Source organism: Euprymna scolopes, chromosome 16, assembly GCF_053919585.1.
Source record: "Euprymna scolopes isolate OS-2025 chromosome 16, ASM5391958v1, whole genome shotgun sequence".
Classification (NCBI taxonomy): domain Eukaryota; kingdom Metazoa; phylum Mollusca; class Cephalopoda; order Sepiida; family Sepiolidae; genus Euprymna; species Euprymna scolopes.
The window spans coordinates 137,887,555-137,915,067 of NC_136497.1; the positions used below are offsets into that span (position 1 = coordinate 137,887,555).

At 31.3% G+C, this 27,513-nt stretch overlaps 1 protein-coding gene across 1 annotated transcript in view; it reads left to right on the forward strand.

Annotated features, from left to right (window-relative positions):
* Window positions 1-6,209: 6,209 nt before the first annotated feature.
* Window positions 6,210-27,513, forward strand: part of LOC145296127 (uncharacterized) — a 169,016-nt gene continuing 147,712 nt past the window's right edge. The window contains exon 1 of the mRNA XM_080142279.1: window positions 6,210-6,313. The gene's annotated coding sequence lies outside the window, so the exon portion shown is untranslated. The remainder of the gene's footprint in view (window positions 6,314-27,513) is intronic.

The following is a 27,513-nucleotide window of genomic DNA, read 5'->3' on the forward strand; positions in this document are numbered from 1 at the left end:
TTATGTATTATTATACATAATGAGAACTTATCCAGAACATCATATTGCCGAAGAATTTTTAATAATACTAACTATAAATTCATTCAATGAAAATGTGTTTAATAATAATAATAATAATAATTATAATATAACTAAATAGCAGTTCAGCCCGGCTTTGCTCAGGCCCTATGTACTGTTCATAACTTTATGTGCATATGTATATATATATATATATATTAAAAAGTTTGACTTATGTCCAGGTAACCTACATCTAAAATTTCAAGTGGTTAGACTCGCAATTGGCGGAGGAGTTTTTTAGAGTCTGCAATGGTCAACTCTTTCAACTTTGACCTCTTGGCAGCTAAATTTGCATCCCAAAACTGATTAAAAAGCTTGCCGCATGTCTGAATACCCTTTATGTAAATTTGCAAATGTTTAGACACAAAATTGGCTGAATAGTTTGCCAAAGACCGCAAAGGTCAAATCTTTTGAACTTTGACTCCTTGGAAACCAAATTTTTAGCCAAAAACTGATTAAAAAGCTTACTCTATGTCTGAATACACTTTATGTAACATTTCAAATACTTAGACCAAAAATTGACTGAGTAATTTGGTAGAGACTGCAGAGGTCAAATTTTTTTAAATTTTGACCCCTTAACATTTGTTTTGGACTCAAATCAAATTAAAATGCACCTGGGTATAATGAAAACAAGAGCGCTGCTTAGAACTAAAGTATGATGGCCTAATATATACAAGAACATAGAAGCCACCATAATCCAACGTATTCCGTGCACAACCTTAGACCCTAAGAGGAACCACTGTCCAGTTCAAATCGCCGAAATGAAAGACTCTTGGGAAGTTCTCCACGTTGACATATGTGAGTCTTTCCCCGGCGGGGATTACGTAATTGGAATGGAGGATGCCGGCTCAAGATGGCCTGAAGCATTTGTTATAAAATCCACCAGGGCCAGTATAATTGTATTGACAATCCAAAACGGTTTCTATACACATGGCGTCCCAGCAACCATTGTTTCAGATAATGGGCCTTAGTTTATATCCTCTGAATTTAAGCAATTCTGTAAAGAATGGGGCATCCAACACCGGAAAATAACCCCTTATCATCCTCAAGCTAATGGGGAAATCGAGCGATTCTTTGGAACCTTGTTGAAAGCTATTCGAGTGATGAATACGGAAGAGAAAGACTAGAGAAAACATCTGGGAAAGTTCCTAATGTATTACCGAAATAGCCCCCACACCATGACAGAGGTAACGCCTGCAAAGCTTCTCTTGGGTAAGGAAGTGAACATCAACCTACCAGGACTGCAAAAGAGGCCGGAAAGCCAGACTTGGAGAACAGCTCGGCAAAAAACATGTTTATTCAGCTCGAAAAACATGCAGTGTTTACCGATGTATTGGAAAATTCAAGATGGCGTCTGACTCTCTCTTTAACACGGTAAGTTTGGGAAAAGGTGTTATAAATAATAAACTAGATAAAATGCTATTAAAAACCCACCGAATATATGTCAACTTATGTCACGGTAACATATATTGAGCGAATTTCTAACAGTATTTTGTCTAGTTTATTATTTATAACACCTTTTCCCGAACTTACCGTGTTAAAGAGAGAGTTGGGCGCCATTTTGAATTTTCCAATACATACATTGGGAAACACTGTATGCTTTTCAAGCTGAATAAACATGTTACATTGAATAAAAACACGAAAATTATATCCAGTTTAGTAGAAAAGTAACTTATCTTGCCTTTGATAACATTTATTTGTTATATATTTATTTTTTGACAACTTTTTCGAATCTATGTGTACAGTAATACAAACCCAGATTTAAATAGGAGGTTTCTTATATAACATGGTTTATTGCCCAAAACGGTTATATGTCCGAAGTGCCGAACACTGTGTTCTTTTACAGAAGAAAGTCAAATGTGCCGCTGAGAATTTTTGACACCCCAACACGAAACTGCAAATAAAATATAAAAAAAACCCGTAATTTCTCTTTTAAAAGTGGCTTGTTTATTTTTTTTTATGGATTATACTTCCAAAATAAACTATCAAAGTTGTTTTAAAAGTAATAGAAATATTTTTTTTTTTAAACAGTAATGAAATTAATTGAATTTTATGAGCTCAGTATTTTTCAATTTTTAAACTTTAAAAATCTATCAAAATTTTTCTATCGATTCAATTTTTACGATATTTTCAGGGTCAATGTGAAATTTTATGCTCTTTCCAATAAACTGAATATAATATTTTAGACAAACGTTTTTTTTTTAATTCACACCCCTCCCCATTTTCAAGTGTCTATTAAAAAGTAAATAATTAATTTACTCACCAAAGTTTTATATATCACAAATTGAAGATAAAAGATCAATAAATAATATATTCAAATTTAAAACAAAAACTGTAGTGTCTTTTTTAGAAATTTACCTGTAAAGTCCGAAGTTTAAAACCTTTTTTTTTTTAACCACGTTGTTTGTTTTTTCTTTTGTTTTTGTTTTTAAATGAAACCTTGGTCCTTGCTCCTTTAATTGAAAAAAAAAAAATTAGGGCTTAAATTACATTTTTCGAGTAGATATAAGCTTGGAAAGACAGGGGCTTGAATTAATTCACGCCTCCCATTTTGAAATGTCTATTAAAAAGTAAATAATTAATTTACTCACCAAAGTTTTATATATCACAAATTGAAGATAAAAGATCAATAAATAATATATTCAAATTTAAAACAAAAAAAAGTAGTGTTTTTTAGAAATTTTCCTGTAAAGTCCGAAGTTTAAAACCTTTTTTTTTTTTTTTTAAATGAAACCTTGGTCCTTGCTCCTTTAATTGAAAAAAAAAAATTAGGGCTTGAATTACATTTTTCGAGGAGTTATAAGCTTGGAAAGACGGGGTGGAATTATTCAATATTTTTCACGAAATTTCTGATACACCTACGGCGCTCTGCGGCACAAAGTACGTGTTCGTTGTGTTACCAACGAAAAAAATAAATAAATAAAATAAAAAGAGGAAAAGATGCTGTTTCGGTATGACTGAAAGGAAGGGAACATTTTTTGAGAAATCTGAACTTCCTTACTGGAAAATTATATTACATTTTTTTTGGGGGGGGGATATCATATTATTATTATTTTATTTTTAAAGTAAAATGTGGGCGGACCTGTAGTCTGTACCATCCCCTAAAAGAGTGCCCACCCCCTAAAAGTGCGTGTTTTACCAAGACCGTCTTATAACGAAGGCCACGGTTTTACACCGTTTTTTTGTCCCCCTCCCCGCCCACAATTATCATAGATTACAGACTTAAGTATCATCTGACCAGAAAAAAAAATAAATTGAATGACTTTTAAGAAGGGGGTTCACTTTCTCGTTATAACGTTCTACTTCCTTGCTACCTGACTTACTGTCCATTTCTTTACTGAAGTGTCACGTCACGTGATTAGAACGTTTTAACGCGAAAGTGAACCCGCCCCCGTTCTTAAAAGTCATTAATTATTTTTTCAATTTTTTTTTGTTTTTTTTTTCCTGATTATTAATTCTGTAATTTATGATAATCGTCGGAAAAAAGTGAAAAACGCGCATTTTTAAGGTGAAGGCACTCTCGTACAGGTCCGTCAAATGTGGCACCAGAGAAGTCTAAATAAAAAATTAAAAAAAAAGATTCAACCGGAACGAAATTTAAATTTCTGTTCCATTTTTAAAACAACCCCAAAACAGAGTGCTTTCGACAAGTTTTACCAAAATTTATCTCTCTTACAAAAAATATCTAGTTATATGCCCTTAAAACGATACCCGGTTAGACAATGGACCGGAAATGGGTGATCACTGTTGTACGTTTAATTCATACGCAAAACTGATCCCCCATTCTAATATATATATATACTAGCATTTCAGCCCGGCGTTGCCCGGGTGTTTGGAGGTGTATGCTGAGCAAAAAAAAAAAAAAGAGTAAATTTTTTTTTAATTTTACCCCTATTATGACCCCTTAAAATTTATAGTTTCGGGCTCAAATCACTTTATTAAGTTAGATCCAGGTTCAAGGAACCTATATCTAAAAGTTCAAGTGTCTAGACCCAAAATTGTCGGAGGAGTTTGGTAGAGTTCTTAAAGGTCAAATCGTTGAAATTTGACCCCTTAACAGCCAAATTTCTGGCTGACACCCATCACATCGATTTTTCCAAATCTCAGTACCCGGTATTTCAAATTTTGAGTCTATAGACTAAAAATTGACAGAGTTATTGCGTAGGAAAATGTACACAGACAGACAGACAGACACGTTCACTTATATATATATATATATATATATATATATATATATATATATATATATATATTTATATATTATTATTATTATTATTAATTTTTTTTTTTGAGGGAGTTGTAAGGAAAGGTTTTTCGAGTATCCATATGTAATCACTTAAAAAAGTAGAATCTCTCTTTTTTTCTGAGAGGAGCTATCTAAGAATTCTTATCTACAATAATATCAAAATATCATTTAGTTTATTTTTGATTTGTTGTTGTTGTTGTTGCTGTTATTTTGTTATGTTGGTCACCAAAAGCGAATTCTTCATTTATTTGAGGTCATTTCACTCATTCATTCACACAATTTCTTTGGGATGATTGCGGTTTATGTTTGATTCACCAGGAATTAAAAAAAAAAAAAAAAAAAAGAAGATCAATTGGACTTTGAATATTGACATCTGTTTTCGTTTTGACTTGTCTGCGGAAATGGTAACGTGAAATGTTCCAAGAAGAGGAAAGAAAAGAGAGAGAGAGAGAGAGAGAGAGAGAGAGAGAGAGAGAGAGAGAGAGAGAGAGAGAGAGAGAGAGAGAGAGAGATACCTACCTAATTCTTCTGTAAAGGTGAAAGGATGGGGGATGTTTATGACATCAACAGTAACAATGTTGTAAGATCATCATCATCATCGAACTAGTTGTAATTACCTGGCGTTGTCAGGGAGTATTGTTTCTATGGGGTTTTTTTTATATGCAGTTTATTTATCTCATATTTTTTGTCACCCAAATTATCATCATTTTAAATAGGATTTTGAGATCCAAACATAATTATTTACGCAATCATTTCATCATTAACTTATTAATTAGACCAAATTATTATATATTAAAAAAAAAAAACTATAGCTTTTTGGTTAGGATCAAAGTGTAGTACTTGCTTGTTCTCATTCTGATGTACACTTGATCTTTTCTGTCCTTTTTCAGTGAAGTGGAAATCCTTCTAGACTAAGGCAATTTAATTTTTAATCCTAATACAAGTGCCTCTTTTTGGAGAGCTGGATTTTCCATCCCACATTAAAAAGCTACCTTATGTATGTTTAATTCTATCCTCGCGGGGAAACAAGCAAATAGGCATAACTAATTGTTGTCCAAGTAACGCTGTTTTCTAAAACTTTCAATCTTTTAATGCGTGAAGATTTGCTAAGAATTAAAAAAAAAAAAAAAAAGGTTTAAATTTATTTTCTATTTGACAGTTTAAAGGCTTCCAAATTCCTTTGCAATTTCGAAGGCTTACAAACGATTATCAGAAGATTAACATGAGATCAAAGCGTAGTACTTGCTTGTTCTCGTTTATGAAGAAATCATGTTTACTCATATTTACGAAGTAATAGAGATGCATTCGGGAGGATTTAATTTTGTATTCAAAACATTTTCGGAATAGGATTTTTAAAATTTCATTTTATATATTTTTTTTATTTTTATTGCATTTTTGGTTTCAATAAATATTTTGCTTAGCAGAAATGAATAACGTGTAAGTTACGTTGAGGCGAGAATATCATACATATGATAAGTGGTCACACGATGTGATGATGATTATTATTATTATTATAATCATCATCATCATCATCATCATCATCATCAATAATAATAATAATATCATCATTATCATCATCATCATCATAATAATAATAATATTAATAAAATAAAATAAAATAAAGAAGAAACGTCCCAAAGAAAATTCAACACAGTATATATAAAAAAAAAAAAAAAAAAAAGGTGAAGGCGGTGACGGTAGATGGAGCATAAGAATGTCAAGAATGCTAAAACTAAACCAGATTTAAAATGAGAATAATACGGAATAAAAGAATGCTTTAAACGAATAGAAATACGAATGTAATGCTAACTTGTGTTACTACTAAGAATAATACTATAAACGAATAAGAATAAGTTACCTACTGATAATAAGAATAATATGATGCGTAAGCTAAGAATCGGAATAAATCGGAATAGGAATGAGAATAAGAATAATGATCGGCGCGCCCTCTAGTAGCAAAAATTATTATTAATAATAATAATAAAAATGTCGGCTGTTTCAAGTCATGAGGTAAGTAATCTACTAAAAACTCTTTTTTGTGTGTATTTTTCGTTTAATTTAGAAATTTGAAAGAAATGGAATAAATAATTCTATTTCTCCTGTTGAATAAGGTTCGCTTTTTACGTTAAAATTCCTTTTTTGTTTGTCTTCTTTCTACATTTTGTTTTCTGCTTCAAGCCGAACGAAGACTGCGTTTTTTTTTGTTGCACCTCGAGTCATTCATTTAAAATACGGAAAGAAAGAAAATTCGTTTCATGTTTTGGACGTAAATCTTGCGTTTACACCTCGATTTAATCAACTTTTTCGATTCTTGTCTGTTTAATATGAAATTACAGACAAATGATAATAAAATTCTCTTCAAATTTGATTTTAATATTCCTTCATTTTCGTTACTATTAAAAAATTGGTACTATACAGTTTACGAACCATGCTATATATATATATATATATATATATATATATATATATATATTATATAAATTATAGAGCCACTCTGATGGGTCGTAGACGACGAAACGTGTCAGTGGATAATTTTAAAAATAATATATATATATATATATATATATATATATATATATATATATATATATATATATATATGCCGCTCCCCATTTAGGGGGACGAAATTGGTCAAAGGGAAAATTATTCCCAACTCGCATTTAGGTAAAAATGCACTTTCGTATAAATAATTCAATTCGTTCGAAGAATATCGCTAACAAAAACAAATGAAAACACACATATATATATATTAAGATAGTCGACATCGATTTTTTTTTTTGTTTGTTTTGTTTTTAAGACCTGCCCCAGCGTAGTATAAACACCCCAACTAGCTACCCATATTAAGGACGGCTTTCGGAATAAACCCCCCTTGTTAAGAACGGCTTTCGGGGTTGGGGTGTTTATTCCGAAAGCTTTTCTTAACATGGGGAGGTTGGGGTGTGTGTATGGCAGTGGGGGCAACGTCGTAAAAATTTACCGATTTTTTTTTTAAATATTGTTTTAAGCAAAAACAGTACTTGACTTGACTGTCATGTCGAAAATAGTAATATATTAAAAAATCACCAATTCATCAAGTAGAAAATTATTTGTAAATGTGGCTATCGGAATACCCTGGCTAAATCCTCGCTAAAAGAAGACCGACGAAAATGAAATGAAACGAAATTTATTTATTTTGATGCATTTATTTTAGTTCAGATACGCATTTACTAGAAAAGATGTTTCCTTGTTATTTTACTAAGAACGAATTTCTGTTTCGTTATCTTTCTTACTAAAGTAAAATTATTACACTGAAAATTAGAATAAATAACGAAATTAACAAAAAATACAACACTAAGACAGTAAATAAAATAACACATTAGATTTTAATTGATGTAAAATATTTCTATGTAAACGAGTTATTCGTTTTTACTAAAATAATAAAATAGGTACGCATGGGAAAAAAATAACAATTAGAAATGTTGGTAAATTTATACAAATACCGTGACAGCGAATTAGTAGAAAAAAATGTACCCTCACCCTAACCCTAACCCTAACCTTAACCCAGTTTTCAGATTCGTGTTCAGCACACCGAAACGTAACAGAATACTACGTAAAAGATTTTGATTTTACTAATTCGCTGTCACGGTGTTTGTATAATAATACCGAAACACATCTTTTCTGATAATAAAAATAAATTTCGTTCTTGGTGTTTAAGTTTGAACGCGGACGGCCGACGATTCTTTCAGGGTATTCTGATAGTCACATTTACCATTTTTTTTTTTTTTTTTTTTTTACTGAAAATTAGGGGAAACGGTATTTTCCCCCCGATGTGAAAACTATGAAGATTGTGAATACAAAGCGCATGCTGATCTCCCTGTTCGCCACTTTAATGACTGACGTTTGTTTTATTGCGATAGACTTTATTTTTTATTTTTTTTAAACTAAAAACACATTAGCAGTTGTTCAATTTTCGTAATTTTTGGATATAGTGACCAAACAGTTCTTGAAATAACCTAAATATGACGGTTCGTTTAGTTAGTGATTAAATCAAACGAAATTTTGATGCTTGCTAAGATAGTCGATGTGCAAAAACGTACTTACTTGTCATGTCAAAAATAGTAATATATCCAAAAATTACGGAAATTTATCAAGTAGAAAGTTATTTATAGTTAAAAATAATTTTTACTGAACATTGGATAAAATTGTATTTTTCTTAGGCGTTATAAAGTATACGACAAGAGTCTACACACAGGGCACATAACTATGATCGAATATTTTAGATCGCTTGTTCATGTTTAGCGGCGCTAGCGCACTACTACTGCCGCACTACTGCCGCACTACTGATAGACTTTATTTTACTAAAAACACAATAACAGTTCTACTCAATGAATTTTCATGATTTTAGGATATATTACTTTTTTGGACATGACAATTAAGTACGTAATATTGTTTTTTTGTTTAAAACATTAAAAATAATCGATTTGTTGATTATATCTTAACAAGCACCCAAATTTGTTATAAAATCAAAACTGATTTAGTGAAAATACTATTCTTTCACTGACAGCTGTCTTAAAGCTGAGATTTTCAATATAACCAAGGTAGGCAATATAAAAAGAAGCGAGATTGTGGTAAATGTGTAGTTTAGCTGCGCAAATTATTTGCCAGACAAAAAAAAATTATAAAAACTATTTATTTTTATATAAAATACATTATTAGGCCTAAAGGCTGAAAAAAAACGCCATTTTTATTATTTTTTTCATAATTTTTATTATTTTTTTCATAATTTTTATTAGACTAAATGTACGATATTCGAGGCCGATTTTGGTTTGACAGATTGGCCTTTTTAAGGCCAAAATTTGGCTTTTTTACGCTCTTTCTATTACAAAAAAAATATGGCGGCTAAAACATGATTCATAAAAGAGCGAAAAAATGCCGAATTTGGCCGTAAAAAGGCCAATCTGTCAAACTTTATAAAGGCCAAATTTAAAAAGCAATATGGCGGCCTTGAATGTCGTACATTAAGTTTAATAAAAATGCTGAAAAAATAATAAAAATCAATTTTCTGGTTTTATTTCAGCCTTCGGGTCTAATAATGTGTTTTATATAAAAATAAAGCTTTTGTCATTTTTTGTTTGTCAAATAATTTACGCCGCTAAACTACACAATTGCCGAAATTGTTAACTTTAAATTTATTTTAATTATTTATTTAATATCGTATTAATCAATACATAAATAAAATTGGGCGATATTGAAGTTTCTTGTTCATACGCCTCTATTCCGAATTCGTGGCCGTGCGTGCGTGCGCGCGCTGCCATTGAACAACTTGTTAATTAACAATTGTGTCCATTGTGCTAGATGTCCAAGTGACAAACAATAGCGTGAGTCACGTGGATACGAGAAACACAGACAGACGGAGAAAATGATCACACAATTTTATGAATAGGGTATTTAGTTCTCACTCCCACCGCAAGAAGTTCTTGCCAAGAACTGTGAGTGTGACCCCAGGGTCGGAAAGTGGGATTGATAAGTCAGCACCCCAACCCCACTCCCCGACGAGGGGCACTCTGACCTGCAAAAAAGGTTTCTGGCCAGCCTCGTCGGCATTCCTCGGTAAGTGCGCCTCAGGTGATTAGCAATAAATTAACCCGAAAGCGAAGCCCGAGAAACTGCATAGAACCAGCATTTGCACCCCAAACAACAGGGACCAGGTCGTTATAGGAATGGTCTGGTTGATATTGAGGGCCGAGGATAAAAATCCCCAGCCGTCTGAATTTATTAATAGAGATGTGAATGAAAACTAAATACGCAAGTTATTCTAACAGATACTATACTACAGTTGAACCGAAAATTGGTTATTTTTAGTTCCATACTATTAAGACTTCGTCAGTAATAATACTAAAATAATTGAAATATTTAAATTTAAAAAAATGCAACTGGGAAATTTTGCTCTTAAATGTTTTTCCATTCCTTTACCATTTTTTTTTTTTTTTTTTTAGAGCTAAGATCAAAATGTAGTATCTGTTTTGATATTAAACTACTTCTTTTCTGTCCTCTGTCAGTGAAGGAATGCTCTTTCTAGACGGATACATTTTTATTTTGGTGCTTATTTAGAATTGCACTTATGAAAATTTTAAGTAACGAAAATGCAGAAAAGTTTTTGATATACCCGTCACGGAATGAAGACGGCATATTCCAAAAATCACGTAATCTGATTTTTTTTTTTTTTTTTTAATTATTATTGTATAAGAAAATCAAATTTTATGACTTGCGAGACAAACCAGTCGTTACATTTGATTGAATTCGAAATTCATCCCTGACTAACCCCCCCCTCCCTCCAATAATCTCTCCAGAAGCAAGGGCTCGATAATGGCTGCTAAAAATATTGACTTATTTATATTTTTGGTATTCCGGCATAAAGCTCGAGACAATAGTCTCTAACCCCCTTTCACAACAAAAGGAACTAATTTCCCTATACACCGCTTTTGGTTACTATGGGAACAGCTAATTTTTGTGATGATTCGATTTTTAATAATAAACACATTTTATTTTATTTTAAATATTAATATTTATTTTTAATAATAAACTACACTGATTAATATCCCAAAAACTACTTTTTTGTGACAAATTTAAATGCGCTTGCTTGCATGTATAGAAATGGCCACCACCGATAACAAAGAATTACATTGCTTAATATGAATACTGAGAATACTCCAAAAAACACAGGTCAGCTGCTGCAGGTATAACATCATCAACAATTTTCTCCATAAGTGCAGCAGAACGCGTACGATTTTTCGATTAATTAGCGGCAAGGATACTAATAATTTGTGCGGGTTTTCAGATCGAATAATAATTAAAAAAAAAAAAAAAATCAACAATAATAATAAAAAAAAATCAACAATAATAAAAAAAATCAACAATAATAAAAAACAAAATAGATTTTATTGGTTTATTCCTCGAATCACAAAAATTAATAAATAAAAAATCCTGTATATTGTAGGCTACAATAAATGTTTGAAGCCAAATCTTTCAGCAAAAAAGGCCAAATTCAAAGACAAAACCACATTTTTTAGATAAAAAAGGCCAAAAAAGTCAAATTTTAACTTTTTCTTTAATAATTACTATTAAACAATTATTGTTTTACTTTTAAAATGTCCTGTATATTGTTTATTATTAAAAATCGAATCATCACAAAAATTAACTGTTCCCATAGTAACCAAAAGCGGTGTATAGGGAAATTAGTTCCTTTTGTTGTGAAAGGGGGTTAGAGACTATTGTCTCGAGCTTTATGCCGGAATACCATATTTTTATATAAATGAATGAATGTTAACAATTCTAAAAATATTAAAGATTGGGTTTGTATTACTGTACACATAGATTCGAAAAAGTTGAAAAAAAAATTATATGCTATATACATTCATGAAAGTAAATGCACATATTTATTTAAAAAAATAAAACAATTTATGGATATTCTTATTTGAAAACAATTGAAATGAAACATGGGATGCGAAATCGACTGACACTGTTTATTTGTTATTAAATTGTCACGGAGCAATGACTGATTTACAATTTGGCCAAGATCAAAGTGTAGTATCTGTTCTTCAGGTGCGGCACTTCCATTTCTCGTTCTCTTTCAGTGGAGGAGAAATCCTTCACGACTGAGACAATTTTTATTTTTGTACCTTTTCTCCACGTTAAAAAACTACCCTGGTGTCTAACTCTGTCCCATGGGGAGGCATTGTAAATAGGTATAATTAAAGTCGGTAAAAGTCGTAAAAAAGATCCCCCACTCCCTGTTCTCTCTCTAAAAAACACACTATTTGATCAATTTACATGATTTTCGGAATGACAGTTTCGTTTTGTGACGGGATGAGGCCACCGTTTGGAGGCCTGGGACGGGTACGTACATCATAAAGAATTTTTGTTTTCATTTTTTTTTTTTTTTTTTTTTTTTTAAGAGGGAATTCTAGACAAACATTTAAATATGTAAGCACTTTTTCAGACTCTTCAAATTCCTACCATTATTTTTGGAATTAAAATTAGCAGCATACCGCAACCAACAGGGGGAAAAAGGTTATTTCAGATCCTTAAATAATCAAATTCTACCCAACTCACATCATTAATGATTACTACTGCCACCTTAAATTCATTAACCCTTATCCTCGAGTGGTCTTTGGGCCTTGGTAAGTACTCTCTTATAAAACAACAAAAAAAACCCTTTTGTTGATTTTCATGTTGAGGGAATAAGTTGTGTTAAGAATAATTTTTAATAAATCAAATTTATTGGCAAAGAATAGCAAAGTGCAACAAGACAAATAAAAGGATATTTACGTCTTGTATACTGTAATAGAAGTTACAAGCGTTTTAATTTGTGTAGTTATTGGTTGTGAGTAAAGTAATAAGGTATCATACATATTGTTTATTGGCAGGGCCCCTTATTACTCTTTACTCACAACCAATAATTACGGAGATTTAAAGACTTATTATAATTTCTATTAACTTTTGGGGTATTTCCCAGTATACTCGACAAAACGAAAACGTGACCAAGAAACAAATATTTAACAAATAAATTTTACCGAAGGCAAGAAAATTTACTCTTCTACCTACTTTAATAATTTTTTTGTGTGTATGTGATTTAATTTATTTTAAAGCGTTTATTTAATTTAAAAAGCAAGTAGTTAAAAACAAAAAAATGCCCGACATAATATCATCATTTGGGGAGTATCGATAATAGCTCAAAAATTGAAAACGAAACAAAATACTGGTAGAAACGCAACGCATCCAATAAATTTCACCGTGACCTTTTTTTTTTTTTTTAACGCAAACATGGCGCACGTGAGTAAGCAAAGCAAAATAATTATTTTTGATTAATTTCCAAAGTTTATTTTGTTTAAAAAAATGTCGTAAAGAAAACCCGGTATCAAAATGACTGACGAACATCCCTTTCGTGTAAATGATAGGTGATGACTTCCATTATCATTTGTTTGTTTAGAGACCGGTTATATAATTTTCATTTTTTCTTTTTCTTTTGTGCTCATAATTGACAGATCTCCTTTCTATGGACGATTATTCACACAATTGTTAGCAAATCCAGCCCATTAATTATTTTAACAAAGCCGACAACACACGAAAATTACAAACTTTTTTTTTCCATCACCAACGAAAAGTACCTTGAAGAAATATAATCTATTACATAAAGGAAAGTTGTCATTTTGTTTGATTGTGCCCTAAAAGTCAAAAACTACACAAGATAAACGTGAAAATCTTACATCATTCGATTCGGTATAACTGCGACCGAGTTAGGATAAATAAATATACGGTTCTTGTCCAGAATCCCCTTTATATATTTAAAAAAAAAAGAAAAGAAAGAAAAATATGTATGATGTATGTACCCATGACAGAACGAAAATATCATATTCCAAAAATTATGTAAATTGATTAAGTAGTTTTATATTTTTTTATAAAGAAAATCATTTTTTTAAGTGATTAATGAGAATTCGTAGGCATTACAAAATAACTCGAAAGTTTGAATAATTGTTGAGTTATCGTTCTTGCTTCTTGAATTTCTTTTCCGAAATGGCAGGCCAGGTGAGACAGCCATTTGTCGGAAACTCATAAAATATAATTTTCTTATTTAAAAATAAAACTACTTGAGCAATTTACGTTATTTTTGGAATGCGTTAATGGGCTGGGAGATCAGTGTTCAATCCTCGGTAGAGTCATACTAAAGGCTCGAAAAATGGGGGTTGATGCCCTTTGTTAAACTCGACCACTATCTATGCATTTATTTATTGTATTTATTAAAAATACGTGAAAAGTAAAACGAATTTTATGAAAATTTTATTAAAAGATATTTTAAACATTGCTATATTTCTCTAAGCCATTTCACTGGGGCAACACCTGATAAATACAAATCTACACGAGCTCAGTTTATAATGAATATAAAAGGGCATTTTTCAGTATAAACAATGAAACAAAAAATGTGGTCAACGGGCACCTCCAAGACTATGTGTAGAAACGCCACACAATACCAGCGACGTCATCATTTGGTTTGTACATTATTTTCTGCGTCAATTCTACGGATGCTCAATGGCGCTATAATGGTTAATAGAAGTAACGTTTTTTTTTTTCTTTTTTTCAACTAAAACTGAAAATCCAAGTTTTACTGATGCATAATTTGACAGAATGGTTTTGATATTCATCTAAAGAGAATAAAAAGTTAATATATTTGGCTGCGTTTACAAGTTTAAATATTTGTATATTAAACATTTGAACAGTATTAGTATTTTTATTTTACATTAAATAAATCGTAGATGTTAATAATAAAAATTATACTTATGTTATCGGGCTATTTTTTTTTTAATTGTATTTTCAACTTAAATTCGAGTTTTACGATATTTTTTAAAAATCAAATTGTTAGGTAAAAGTGCAAAATAGTTACAAACTCCTTCCTCTCCTCATGTTAAGAATGGCTTTCTAAATACTAACACTATTATTTTAGCATGGTAACATAAGTGCATAAGTTTCAAAAAAGTAATTTCTCATATATTACAAAAAAAAAAACTAGTCCGTGTTAATGATATCAATGCAACTAAGAAAAAAAAACGCAAAAAACAATCAAAATTTGTTATTTAATAAACTTTTTATACGTTTTTTTATGCAGAAATTTATAAATAAACATTCATTTACAATAAAAAAATGGACAAAAAATAATATAAACCTTACCTCTTGTAAAACAAATATATTTGTTTTTAACGAACTACACATACGAGAGTTAATCGTATTAAATTAATTTTATTGTCGTTCTCTATTGATGAAAATTATGTAAATAACGGGACTTGTACATTTTTGGGGAAAGGCGCAAAAATAAAGTTGACACTCCTTCAATTCAAACAATCGAATCAAAATGATTTTTTTTTTTTTTTTTTATTAAATATTGGAAACCTGTTATAAAAAATTATCTGTTGAGATTTCATATTGTGGAATATTAGAATTTAATATAATTTAAATCTTTTTAAAAATGATTTTTTTTTTAATTCGTTTTTTTTTTTTTTTTTTTTTTTTTTTTTTTTGTAATTCAAATAATTTTATTATCGAGAAAATTGAGAAGCAGCGTTGACTTTTTTTTTTTTTTTTCAACATAATATTGATTTCATGTCCAATTTTATTTACTACTTTAAGGTAAGTGAAATAAATAATGGGTTTATATATATATATATATATATTAGCATTTCAGCCCGCCGTTGCTCAGGTGTTTGTATGTGTATGTTGAGCAAAAAAAAAAAAAGAAAAAAAAGCGGTCAATTTTTTTAATCTTTGTAATCAGTTTTCAGCCAGAAATTTGGCTGTTAAGGGGTCAAAGTTCAACGATTTGACCTTTGAGAACTCTACCAAACCCCTCCGCTAATTTTGTGTCTAAAAACTTGAAATTTTAGATATAGGTTCCTTGGACATGGATCTAACTCAATAACTTGATTTGAGTTCAAAACAAATGTTAAGGGGTCATAATAGAGGTCAAAGTTTTAAAAAATTTGACCTTTGTGGTCTCTACCAAATTTAAAGTGTATTCAGAGATAGGGCAAGCTTTTTAATTGGTTTGGGTTGAAAATTTGAGCTATCAATATATAAATGTATGTATGTTTGCATGCCTGCCTGCCTAAAACTTTCGACAGAGGGGACGGATTTTCACAAGATCAATATCGTTTAAAGCTCGACCCTTCAGACGAAAAATACCAAAAAATTGGCTAAAAACATAATTTCTTCACTCTCAACTGGGCACTTTTTTACAGGGAGGGGCCGTTTTTTTTTTTTGTTTTTTTTTGCCGATATTTTCGAAAGTTATCCCCTCTTTTCGATTGTCTAGCCTTAATTTGAACCTACGTCACTCCCGGTTTGACGGTGGTCGTAACAGCAAAGACGTCACGTTTTATTACGTTTTTTTCCTCCTTCACGGTACGAGTTCGAACCTGCCTTCCTACTACCACTTTTTTTTTTTTTTTTTGCTCAACATACACCTCCAAACAAAGCCGGGCTGAAATGCTAGTATATATATATAAACCCATTATTTGTTTCAATTACCATATATATATATATATATATATATATATATATATATATACCCATTATTTGTTTCAATTACCATATATATATATATATATATATATATATATATATATATATATATATATATATATACCCATTATTTGTTTCAATTACCATATATATATATATATATATATATATATATATATATACCCATTATTTATTTCAATTACCATATATATATATATATATATATATATATATATATATATACCCATTATTTATTTCAATTACCATATCTATATATATCTATATATATCTATATATATATATATATATATACCCATTATTTATTTCAATTACCATATATATATATATATATATATATATAAACCCATTATTTATTTCAATTACCATATATATATATATATATATATATATATATATATATAAACCCATTATTTATTTCAATTACCATATATATATATATATATATATATATATATATATATATATAAACCCATTATTTATTTCAATTACCATATATATATATATATATATATATATATATATATATATATATATATATATATATATAAACCCATTATTTATTTCAATTACCATATATATATATATACATAAACTGTTTTTAAATATTTAAACTCTCCAGCTTTAAAAAATGTTGCAATTTTTCATGAGCCTAAATTTATTTTTATTTTTCGTAACATGAAATATAGGGGCGGGGTAGAACACCTAAAAAAATATTTCCCCTCATATATTTAACGAAACCTAATTTTTATATGTAAGTTATTTTAAAAATGAATAAGTATCGAAAATTGCATGAAAATCTGACCATTAGTTGATTTTTGCTAGATTTTTTAAACATGGGTATATTTACGCCTTCACAATGGTCACTATATAGAAACGTTGTTTTAAAGCGTCGATAATATAAACCTGATTTTAGTTTCGCCTTTTCATTATTTTCGTATGTTGTAAAATAAATTTTTTTAAATATTAGTTGATTTGAAGCTTCTTTTTTAAATGGTAAAAATGTTAGGATGATAGTATTAAATTATAGTTACATTGTGTTACATATAGGGGGGGGGGGTTAAAACTGTGGCGCACGTTGGATGTATCTAGTGATCAAAAAACAAATATAAAAAAAATGTTACCAACACCAATCATACGAAAATGTAATGTAAACCATTATTTTGTTTCATTTTCGATTTTTGAATGATTATCAAGACTCTTCAGACGACAGTTTCAAATCAGCCATTATTTTCTTTCTTAAAACTCAGCACTATTTGTGTACCAAACTAAATAAACGCTTTAAAATAAGTTAAAGCAAAAAACTTATCCAGGTAGGTAGAAGAGTAAGTTGCTTTTGGTAGCATTTATTGGTTATATATATTTGGGGGGGGGGCACTTTTTCGGTTTGTTACTGAAAAATACTCTCATTTAATTTCCATTTAAAAAATTTTTTCATGCAAATTGTAATAAATTTTAATTAAAAAAAAATCTTATCCTTGCCATACTAATTAAGAAATGTTCTGCTGAGCTAGCCCCTGTCCTCTCCAAACTCTACAACAAATCTTTTAGCCAAGTCTTGTTTCCTTGATAGTTGGAAAATTGCCTCCATTGTACCAATATTCAAGAATTCTAGCGAAAGTAGTGATCTGCTCAATTATCGACTCCTCCGTCTCCTGCTCCTCTTCACTAAAATCTCTGTCTTTATCAAGTACTAGTCCACCATATTGTAAATACTAAGCTTCTGACCAACAGTATGGATTTAGGTAAACCTGTTCTACTGCAGATATTTTAACCGTTGTTTCTAAATGCATATACCATGCACTGGACAAAACAGGGAAAGGTAGAGGGGTAGTCTTTGATAAGGTTTGGCATGAAGGGCTTCTAAAAAAAATGAAATCTTATGTTATTTCTAAACGAATGCTCAATATCCAATCAGACCCCCTCCTAGACAAGAGAAAAACCCAAGTTGTCCTCGATGGCTCTGTTTAAACAGCATTATTGTTAATGCAGATGTACCCCATCTTTTTTTTCCTTTAACATCAACCAACTTTTACTACTACTACTTTTGTTATTCCTGATATTTATAAATTATCTCTTTGATAAGATTGTGTCCGAGATGGATATGTTTGCTAATGCTACATTCTATAACAGAATGAGGGGACAAAACGAATGTACCTATATCCAAGACAATAGCAGAAACCTTAGAAAATGATACTTAGTTGGTAGTGGAATGAGGCTCGTAAGTGGATGGTAACATGTAATGCTACTAAGACTAAGCTTCTTTCCTGTAACAACTACAAAAAAACCTTCTCAACCACTGATTGCCATGACAAATAACACCTTACTTGAGAGCCAGTGTTTCAAACTCCTCGACTTAACTTTCATTAGCAACATGAATGAGAACATTGCCAAGGTTGCTGCAAAGGAGGTGGGCTCCCTCTACCGTGCTAGAAAGTTGCTAACACCGGAGAATATCCTATGTACTTTACAGCCAAAATTCGACCATACATGGAGTATTGTCACATCTGGGCTGGTGCATCTACCACTTGTCTCTCACTCTTAGAAAGGGTCCAAAAAGAGTATCAACTCTAATAGGTCTTGCAGTCCTGCAGTGCAGGACTGCAGGACCTATTAGAGTTGATAGTGCAGGAGTCCTGCACTATCAACCAAACTCCAACCTCTGTCCCATCGCCGCAATATTGCATCCCTGTGTCTGTTTTACAAGTACTTTTAATGGAATGTGCTCTGAACGCATAGCACTTGTTCCCCCTTAACGCACATACCCCCCCCCCAACTAACCGGACAAGTTGCAAAATCTCACTTCAATTTTGAGGTCCCTAGATACCGAAAAGACTTCTATTCTAATTGTTTTTTCCCCTCGGACTGCTAGACTTTGAAATTCCCTTTCTGCTTTCCTGACTGTACTGACATGCAGAAATTTAAATGTAATGTGAACAGACATCTCGCTGCTCAACTCCTCACAGTTTCCCGTCAGACACGATCCTAAATACTATCCCCTTAAGTTCCAAATGGTCATATGTCTTGTTTGGGGGGAAACAAACACATGATAATCGAAAATGTCAATGGCTACTCATTGGTTCGTCTACAGCCGAAAAGCGACCACACCACATGAAATCGGAGTTCCCGAAAAGAAAAAAAAAATGTACATTACAGATTACGTTGTTGCATTTGTATTTTGGTATTGTTATTTTAGTCTTACTTTAAGAAAAAAAAAAAGTCAGTCACGCGGACAGTTCGTTTGTTTTTGTAAATTGTCAAATACTAATTAACAAAAAAAAAAAAAAAAACTGACCGCGTGACTTCAATAAAAAAACAAAAAAGAAAAGAATTAAAAAAAAAAAAAAGAATAACCATTTGTCAAAAGATACAATGGAAACAAATGTGTTTTCTGTTTTAGGAAAACGGATTTTATTTTGTGTGATCGCTTTTACCAACCAATATGAACAGCCATGCTGGGTGGGAGTGGGGCCAGTGGGGGTATTTATATTTATTGAAAGATGCTCAACTAAAGGAAAATAGTTGGTGCAAATCCAGAATTCAACTTTTTTAAAAATAAAAAAAATTAGGGGGGGGGGGATATTTGATATGTAACAGTAACACCCGTAAACGAAAATGTGATTCCCAAAATCACGTAAATTGATCAAGCAGTTTTTTTGTTTTTTTGTTGTTTTTTTTTTATAGAAAATATTTTTTTTACGATTTTAGTGATCGTAAATCATAGCAATTACAAGGCTGATTTTTTTAATCTTGGTAGTTTAAATTGATTTGTCTCCTTTTATTAAATATCGCGGATCAAAACACTACCTTCTCGCTTCCTCCTAACATTTAATTTTTTTGTTAAAAATGTAACTACTTAATCAATTTACGTAATTTTTGGAATATGACATTTTCCTTCCGTAACATCAAAGGTTTTTCTTTAGTTTTTTTAATAAGATTGAGCTCTGGATTTGGATCACATAGTGTCTTTGGATCGTGCTACTATTTCTCTTTCTTGTTAAAGTGTAATATCTATTTTGGTCTCGGGAGGGGAGTATTCCCTGAGGCTCCCTCATCTGTGAGAAATCCAACGGAACTACCAGAGAGCTAAATTCTCCGAATTATAAATTGATTTTATGTCAAATATACTTGCTTTTCCAGGTCGGTTTTTTATCTAGCTCTTCTAACAGGGGCACTCTGAATAAAAAAAAAAAAAAAAAATCCTCAGTCTATAAAGATTTCTTTCTTACTGAGCGAAGATAGAAAAGATGGGGTGTAATATCGAAACAGGTTTTAGGTTACCTTCACGATTACTGTTTCAATTTCACTTCCGGTTTCCCTTTCTCATAGTTTTGTTTAAGCCGTTCTTAACCTATAATCACGTTGACATATCGGTTCTCGTTAGATCAACGAAGTTAAGCAACGTTGAGCCGGATCAGTACCAGATGGATAACGAATTTGGGAATTCCAGGCGCTGTCGCTGTATGTAGGACGTCGACATGACACCTCTCTGCAAGAGTTACAAAAGCCCAAACGTCGTCATCTCCTCTAACGGGGATATACGTGCAAATGGGGACCGCTTGTGAATTTCATACTCCCATGGAGCTTCTTCCTTTGGAGGAAACCGGTTAAACCGTATAGGGTTAGTGCCATTCCATTTTTTTTTTTTTAAACATGGGATGGGGAGGCTTTCTTTGCCTATTCTGTACTTTGATCTAACAATTTAAGGAAAAAATACAAATATATATATATATATATATATATAAAACGAAGGAGCAACCGGAAAGTAAACTTGAAACAGTAATCGTAAAGATAACCACATTTTACTCCGAGTCGAAAGACCAATGCAGATCGCAGACTCACCAGGTGTTAATCTTTTTTTTCCTTTAACATCAACCAACTTTTACTACTACTACTACTACAAATGAGAATGATGAATGCCGAAAACAGTTTCATCATATGTTAATGTTCGATGGTGAAATAATCGAATTAACTACGATTGTTTTACATTATTAGTAGTCGGTTTTCATTTTATTTATCGATCTTCCATTCTGATCGTTCTTCGCCATTCTTCGCACTTTTGCACGAAGAGACAACCACCATTCCAGTTGTTTGATGACGATGAGAGAATTTTAAATTTATTCCATTGACTCACGTGTCGACATTTCGCCGTCCTAACTATGTCAACCGAGATTTTACTCTAATAAATAAATAAATAATGATAATAAACAACAACGATGATGATGATGATAATAATAAGAAATGGGCCTTCTTTATGGAATTGGAATTTCCTTTAAATTTTAATTTATTGTTCAATTTTTCACTAATAAAAAAAAAAACTGCTTCCAATAAAAAGCAACAATCATTTCATTTTGACTAACACATTCATTTGCATAATCGATAAATGAAACCATCCCCCCCCCCATATTCACGCTGCCCGTTGAAGACAAATTATTCAAAGTTGTAAAAATCAAAGAGTAGTGATGACATGTTACTACTGTTGTTGAATAAAATTAAATTAAATCGTGTGTGTGGATTTAAAAAAAGAAACTATGTCAATTAAGCTACACAAAAATTTCGACGTTTTAATCCCCGTCAGGCTATATATAATTTTATTTATTTTTTTATTGGAGAGTTAGTATCTGTCTGTCCGGAACTGTCACTTTTTTTTCAATGCTTAATTTGAAGGATAGGAGAATAGTGTAATATCTGTTCTGTGATTACTGATCATGAAACTACAATTACCTCTTCCTTTTTGTGTGTGGAGGGGACTGTAGTATATAGGTGTTTGTCTCACTCACACACACACACACACACACACAAACACACACACACACACACATAGATATATATATATATATATATATATATATATATATATATACATACAGAGATATATATCTATATATATATATATATATAGAGAGAGAATAAATGACAAAAAACTATATTCCAAAATTCATGATGTTGACCATCTTATTATTTATTCCTTTAATTCAATTGACATTTACAATTTTTGACAGTGTCTGTTTCGTAGCACAAAATCAATCACTTAATTATTATATCAATCAGTGAAATTCAAAATGGCGTAATGGAAACATATTAAAGGTATACGTAGCTTCTCTTTCAATTTTCGGATTTTAATCCTGTCAAATCACACTTCATTTCCTTTTGACGGATTGATTATTGCTATTTCTTCTGATGAGTTAAGGGCATAATAGATTCACTGATTGAGATAATGATTAAGTGATTTTTTCATGTGTTTTGAGGGAGGTAGTATTTGATCAGCACTGCTGAGGAGCCATGATTTAATATATTGTTTTGTTTTTTAATTCTTCCCCCCCCCCGAAACAGTGTTTCATGGTAAACAACTGATGATCCCTTTAAAAACATTGATACTCTTGTTCGTTCATGTAAGTAAAACTTTTCAGCGATGCAAGAAATTGACTTACTGACAAAATAATTTTAAAACGGGTTTTGGGTTTTTTTTTTTTTTTTTTTTTTTATAGTTTTAAGAAGAAACTTCGAATATATATATATATATATATATATATATATATATATATATATATATATATAATGGCCGACATCAGACAGCCATCTGGAAATCTAGATAATCGCTCAAAAATCAAACAAAATACTTGTAGAACATTCCATTTTTACACGATTGGTGACATTTATTGGATGTTTTTCTATTATTTTGTTTAATTTTCGATTTTTGAGCGATTATTGAGGCTGGAATGAGATCGCCTTCTATCTATCTTCTATGTGTATATATAAAATGCAAAACGGCCACGCGCATACAAAATATGTTCACAAAGGGCTTTTTTCATGGGGGTTCTCGACGAGGTTACATTTATTTACAAGTTTCCTTATACTTCTTAGATTATAATATCTACGATTTGCAAACGGACATTGTCTCTAAGTTTATTTTCATCGACTTTTAAAAAATTCCTTCTATTCCGTCCTTTCGCATGTTTGTTCGTCTTTTTCGTATAAAGTGAAACTAATCAAAGCGAAGTAGGCTGCCTGGCTTTGTTGGGGAACATATCAGACAATTGCTATTCATTTTGAGAGCTCTCCCTTGTTGTGGGGAGCAGGTTTTCCCCAACATCGTGGAGAGACAAAATACGTCAGAAAGCTGAAAGCTTAACTGGCCTTCAGCCAACGTTCATTTCTGTGCGTGTGTGATTCTTAACTTATTCACTTCAAGTCAACTTTTTGATTGACATTGATATATTTGAACGCTTTTCACTTCCTCTCGCGTCATAGCGTAGCGGTAAGACGTCAGGTTTTCTTTCTCTTTCTTTTCCATCTTCTGCTCATGGGTTCGAGCCTGCCTGCCTATTAACACTTTTTTTTCACACACCTACAAACACCCTAGCAACGCCGGGCACCCTTACTAGTTGGTAATAATACTTATTTGTATATTTATTTTGTCACCCTTTTTTGCTGGAAAATCACGATTTCTTTTTTTGTAACGATTTAATGAATGAAAAGGGGTGTGCATTCCTGGAATAAAAATACTTGTCGATTTAAGGGTCGACTTTTATGAGTTGTTTTATAAGAAAAAAAAATAAGACTTCATAGCCTAGTGGAGGATGCCTTTTTCTCTTCCCTGCAATCTCTTTCCCACAAAAGAGACGTTGCGAGCCTGTCTCTGCTTTATTGTTATTTTTATGGCAAGTGCTCGTTTGAGCTCCATTCTATGGTCGCCCCTCCCCCGCCCTCACCAAACTTTCACAAAAATCACTCGTCTAGTTGAAACCACTATCACTAATTTCCCCAACTCTTTTTCTGTGCCTAAACCTAAACGTATGAAAGATGAATGAAGCTTCTTTCTTAGAACTGCACGCCTGTAGAACTCCGTTCTGTTTGCCTGCTTTGCAGCTGGCTACAATGTGATCGTCTTCAAGTCCAATGTAAACAAGTTCTTGATAAGCCGTCTTTTTAAGTAATCCAATTTTCAAATTTCCATTATTAATGATTACTACGATATTGTCCCATTGACTACTGCACAATCATTAACCCTTATCCTCGAGTTGCCTCCCGGCCTTCATAAATGGTGACTCCTTTGTAAAAGAAAAACCAGCAAAAAACTCAGAAAATGATTTTTTTTTTTTTTTTTTTTAATAAAAATAAATTGCTTATTGTCAGAAAAAAAATGTTTCCTTTTTACTGATTTTTTTTTTTTTTTTTTTTTTTAAATAAAAATAAATTGTTTATTGTCAGAAAAAAAATGTTTCCTTTTTACTGATTTTTTTTTTTTTTTTTTTTTTTTTCTCGTGTATTACAATTTACAACAAGAATCTTCGGCAAAAGTGCATTAAATCTCCTTGTCGGACTATAAAAGCAAAACTCATTCCTCCACCATGATAGAAAATGGCCAGGAATTTGAAGAATGTTAAATGTTTCGTTTTCTTTCCCATTAGAATAATTTTGGTGTTTGTGTAGATCATGCTGTCAATATTGGCTCTGTAAAATGCGTTGATTAGGTGCTTCTTTAGATAGAGGTGACAGATTTTTTTTTTCTTAAATCTAGCATTTTAAGCAAAAACAATTATTACTTGTCATGTCGAAAATAGTAATATATTTAAAAATTACAAAAATTCATAGAGTAGAAAAACTGCTATTGTGATCTTAGTAAAAAAAAGTTTATTGCTATAGGCTACAATATTGGCCACCATTAAAATGTAATATAAAATTTGATTTTTTGTTATGTCCTCTGTGTTTGAAATCTTCACCGTCTAAAACATCTAAGAAAAATGCAATTTTCCATAAAAATTACTTTCAACTATAAATAATTTTCTACTCTATGAATTTTCGTAATTTTTGGAGATATTACTATTTTCGAAATGACAAGTATGTTTTTGTTTAAAATGACACTTAAAAAAAAAAATCGATCTGTTACCGCTATCTCAACAAGCACCACCGATTACAATAGCAGATTAAATGTGACCACACAAAATTAAACTCTGGTTCCTGAGATGGAAAAATGAAAAACATTTTTTACCAACGTTACACTGTATTTTTGTTGCTTTTTATGAAATTATTTTAAGTTAAATCGACTTTTATTTTGAATTCCGCTTTCTATGTAACAGACTTTTAGTAGTGTATACGAGGACAAGTTCTTCTGATTAATATTTACGTAATCCCAGTTTAATTTTGAAACTGAAGCACAGGAAAGAGCAGGTGCATTACCAACCAGCAGAGCATTACCACTGTCAACCAAGGGAAGATTTTTATATTTATTTTCCCCTTTCCCCACGCAGGTTTGTCTTGGGGTGGGTGAGGGCAGATATCCATCTTCCTTAAAAAGAGGCACTCTAAATGGGACAAAAATAAAAATTGCCCAAGTCTAGAAAGATTTCTCTTCAACTGAACGAGGACAGAACATATACTACACTTTGATCTAGGCTGAAGGGAAGAGTCTGTTGGGCAAGTGTATGATAATGTACGAAGGTTAAAATTAGCTAATCAGGGTTGAGGATATGTGTTGCATGACAAGAAATGATATGAGAATAGTACAATGGATGTGTAGTATGAATCTTAAAGACAGGTTTAGACCTGATGACGTCAGAGGAAGATAAATTATGGACAGGGGGAGTGTAGTAGTAGAAGCCACAAACAATCTTACCTCGAAGAAATAGGTGTGCTCCCTCTGCTATTAATGTGTGGAAATCAGAAGAGACTTCATTGACGGATTCATAAAATATGGGTCTCTAAATTGTTAGTAGATGTAGAACAGTTAAGGTAGCAAGGTCAGTCAGCAGGCAAAGACCAAAGAAAATGAGGTACGAAGTGATAAGGATGAATTTGAAAGAGGAATAAAGATTTGGCGACTACCTCGTCATTGCGTGAGTGCTTAATACATTTTAACTGTTCGAAGATGAATAAACATTTCCTTGTCTGCATGGTGAACAGACAAATGGGACATACCTTATTTCATGGTTTCATGGATTGTCAGTAGTTTGCACCTGTGTGAAACTGCAATAAAGATTAAAGATATATTGTACATGTTTTCACACACACACCCAACAGAGTATGTTGCAAGGAACAGAAGACAATAACTCAATTACCTTTTTTTTATTTTTTATAACAATACATATTTCCTCATTTTCCTGCCACACGTGACTTCTTGTTACGGCTGTGACTTCACCTACGTCTCTACCGTAATCATCTTTTGGGTTTGTATTACTGTACACATAGATTCGAAAAAGTTGTCACAAAACAAATATAGAACAAATAAATGTTATCAAAGGCAAGATAAGTTACTTTTCTACCCAACTGGATATATTTTTAGTATTTATATTTAATGTAACATGTTTATTCAGCTCGAAAAACATACAGTGTTTACCGATGTATTGGAAAATTCAAAATGGCAGCCAACTCTCTCTTTGAGACGGTAAGTTTGGGAAAAGGAGTTATAAATAAAAAACCAGTGAAAATACTGTTAAAAACTCGCCAAATATATGTCAGCCTATGTCACGGTAACATATTGAGCAAGTTTCGAACAGTATTTTGTCTGGGTTTTTATTTATAACTCATTTTCCCAAACTTACCGTCTCAAAGAGAGAGTTGGCTGCCATTTCGAATTTTCCAATACATCGGTAAACACTGTTTTTCGATCTGAATAAACATGTTACATTAAATATAAACACTAAAAACATATCCAGTTGGGGAGAAAAGTAACTTATCTTGCCTTTGATAACATTTATTTGTTATATATTTGTTTTGTGACAACTTTTTCGAATCTATGTGTACAGTAATACAAACCCAGTTTGTTTATATTTATGTGATTATTGAAAATGTAATTCTGTGATTAAAATTTTAGATTAACCACGTTATTTAACAAATAAAAGAAATAATGCAAAATGAAGTTTTGAAATGATTAAATGCGTTTTCTTTTATTATTTTAAAATAAAATCATCGGACAATAAAAATGTTGGTTTTGTTCTCGGAAAAAAAAAATGATGGAGTTATTTAATCGTGATTATTGAAAATTTAATTATAAAATAACACATTTAATCATTTTAAAACTTCGTTTTCCATTATTTCTTTTTTATTTATTAAACAACGTATTGTTTGTATTGTATTATACAAACCCCATCTTTTTTTTTATAGTCTTTTTCTTTTTACATTGATGTTATTTCGCATTTTGTATG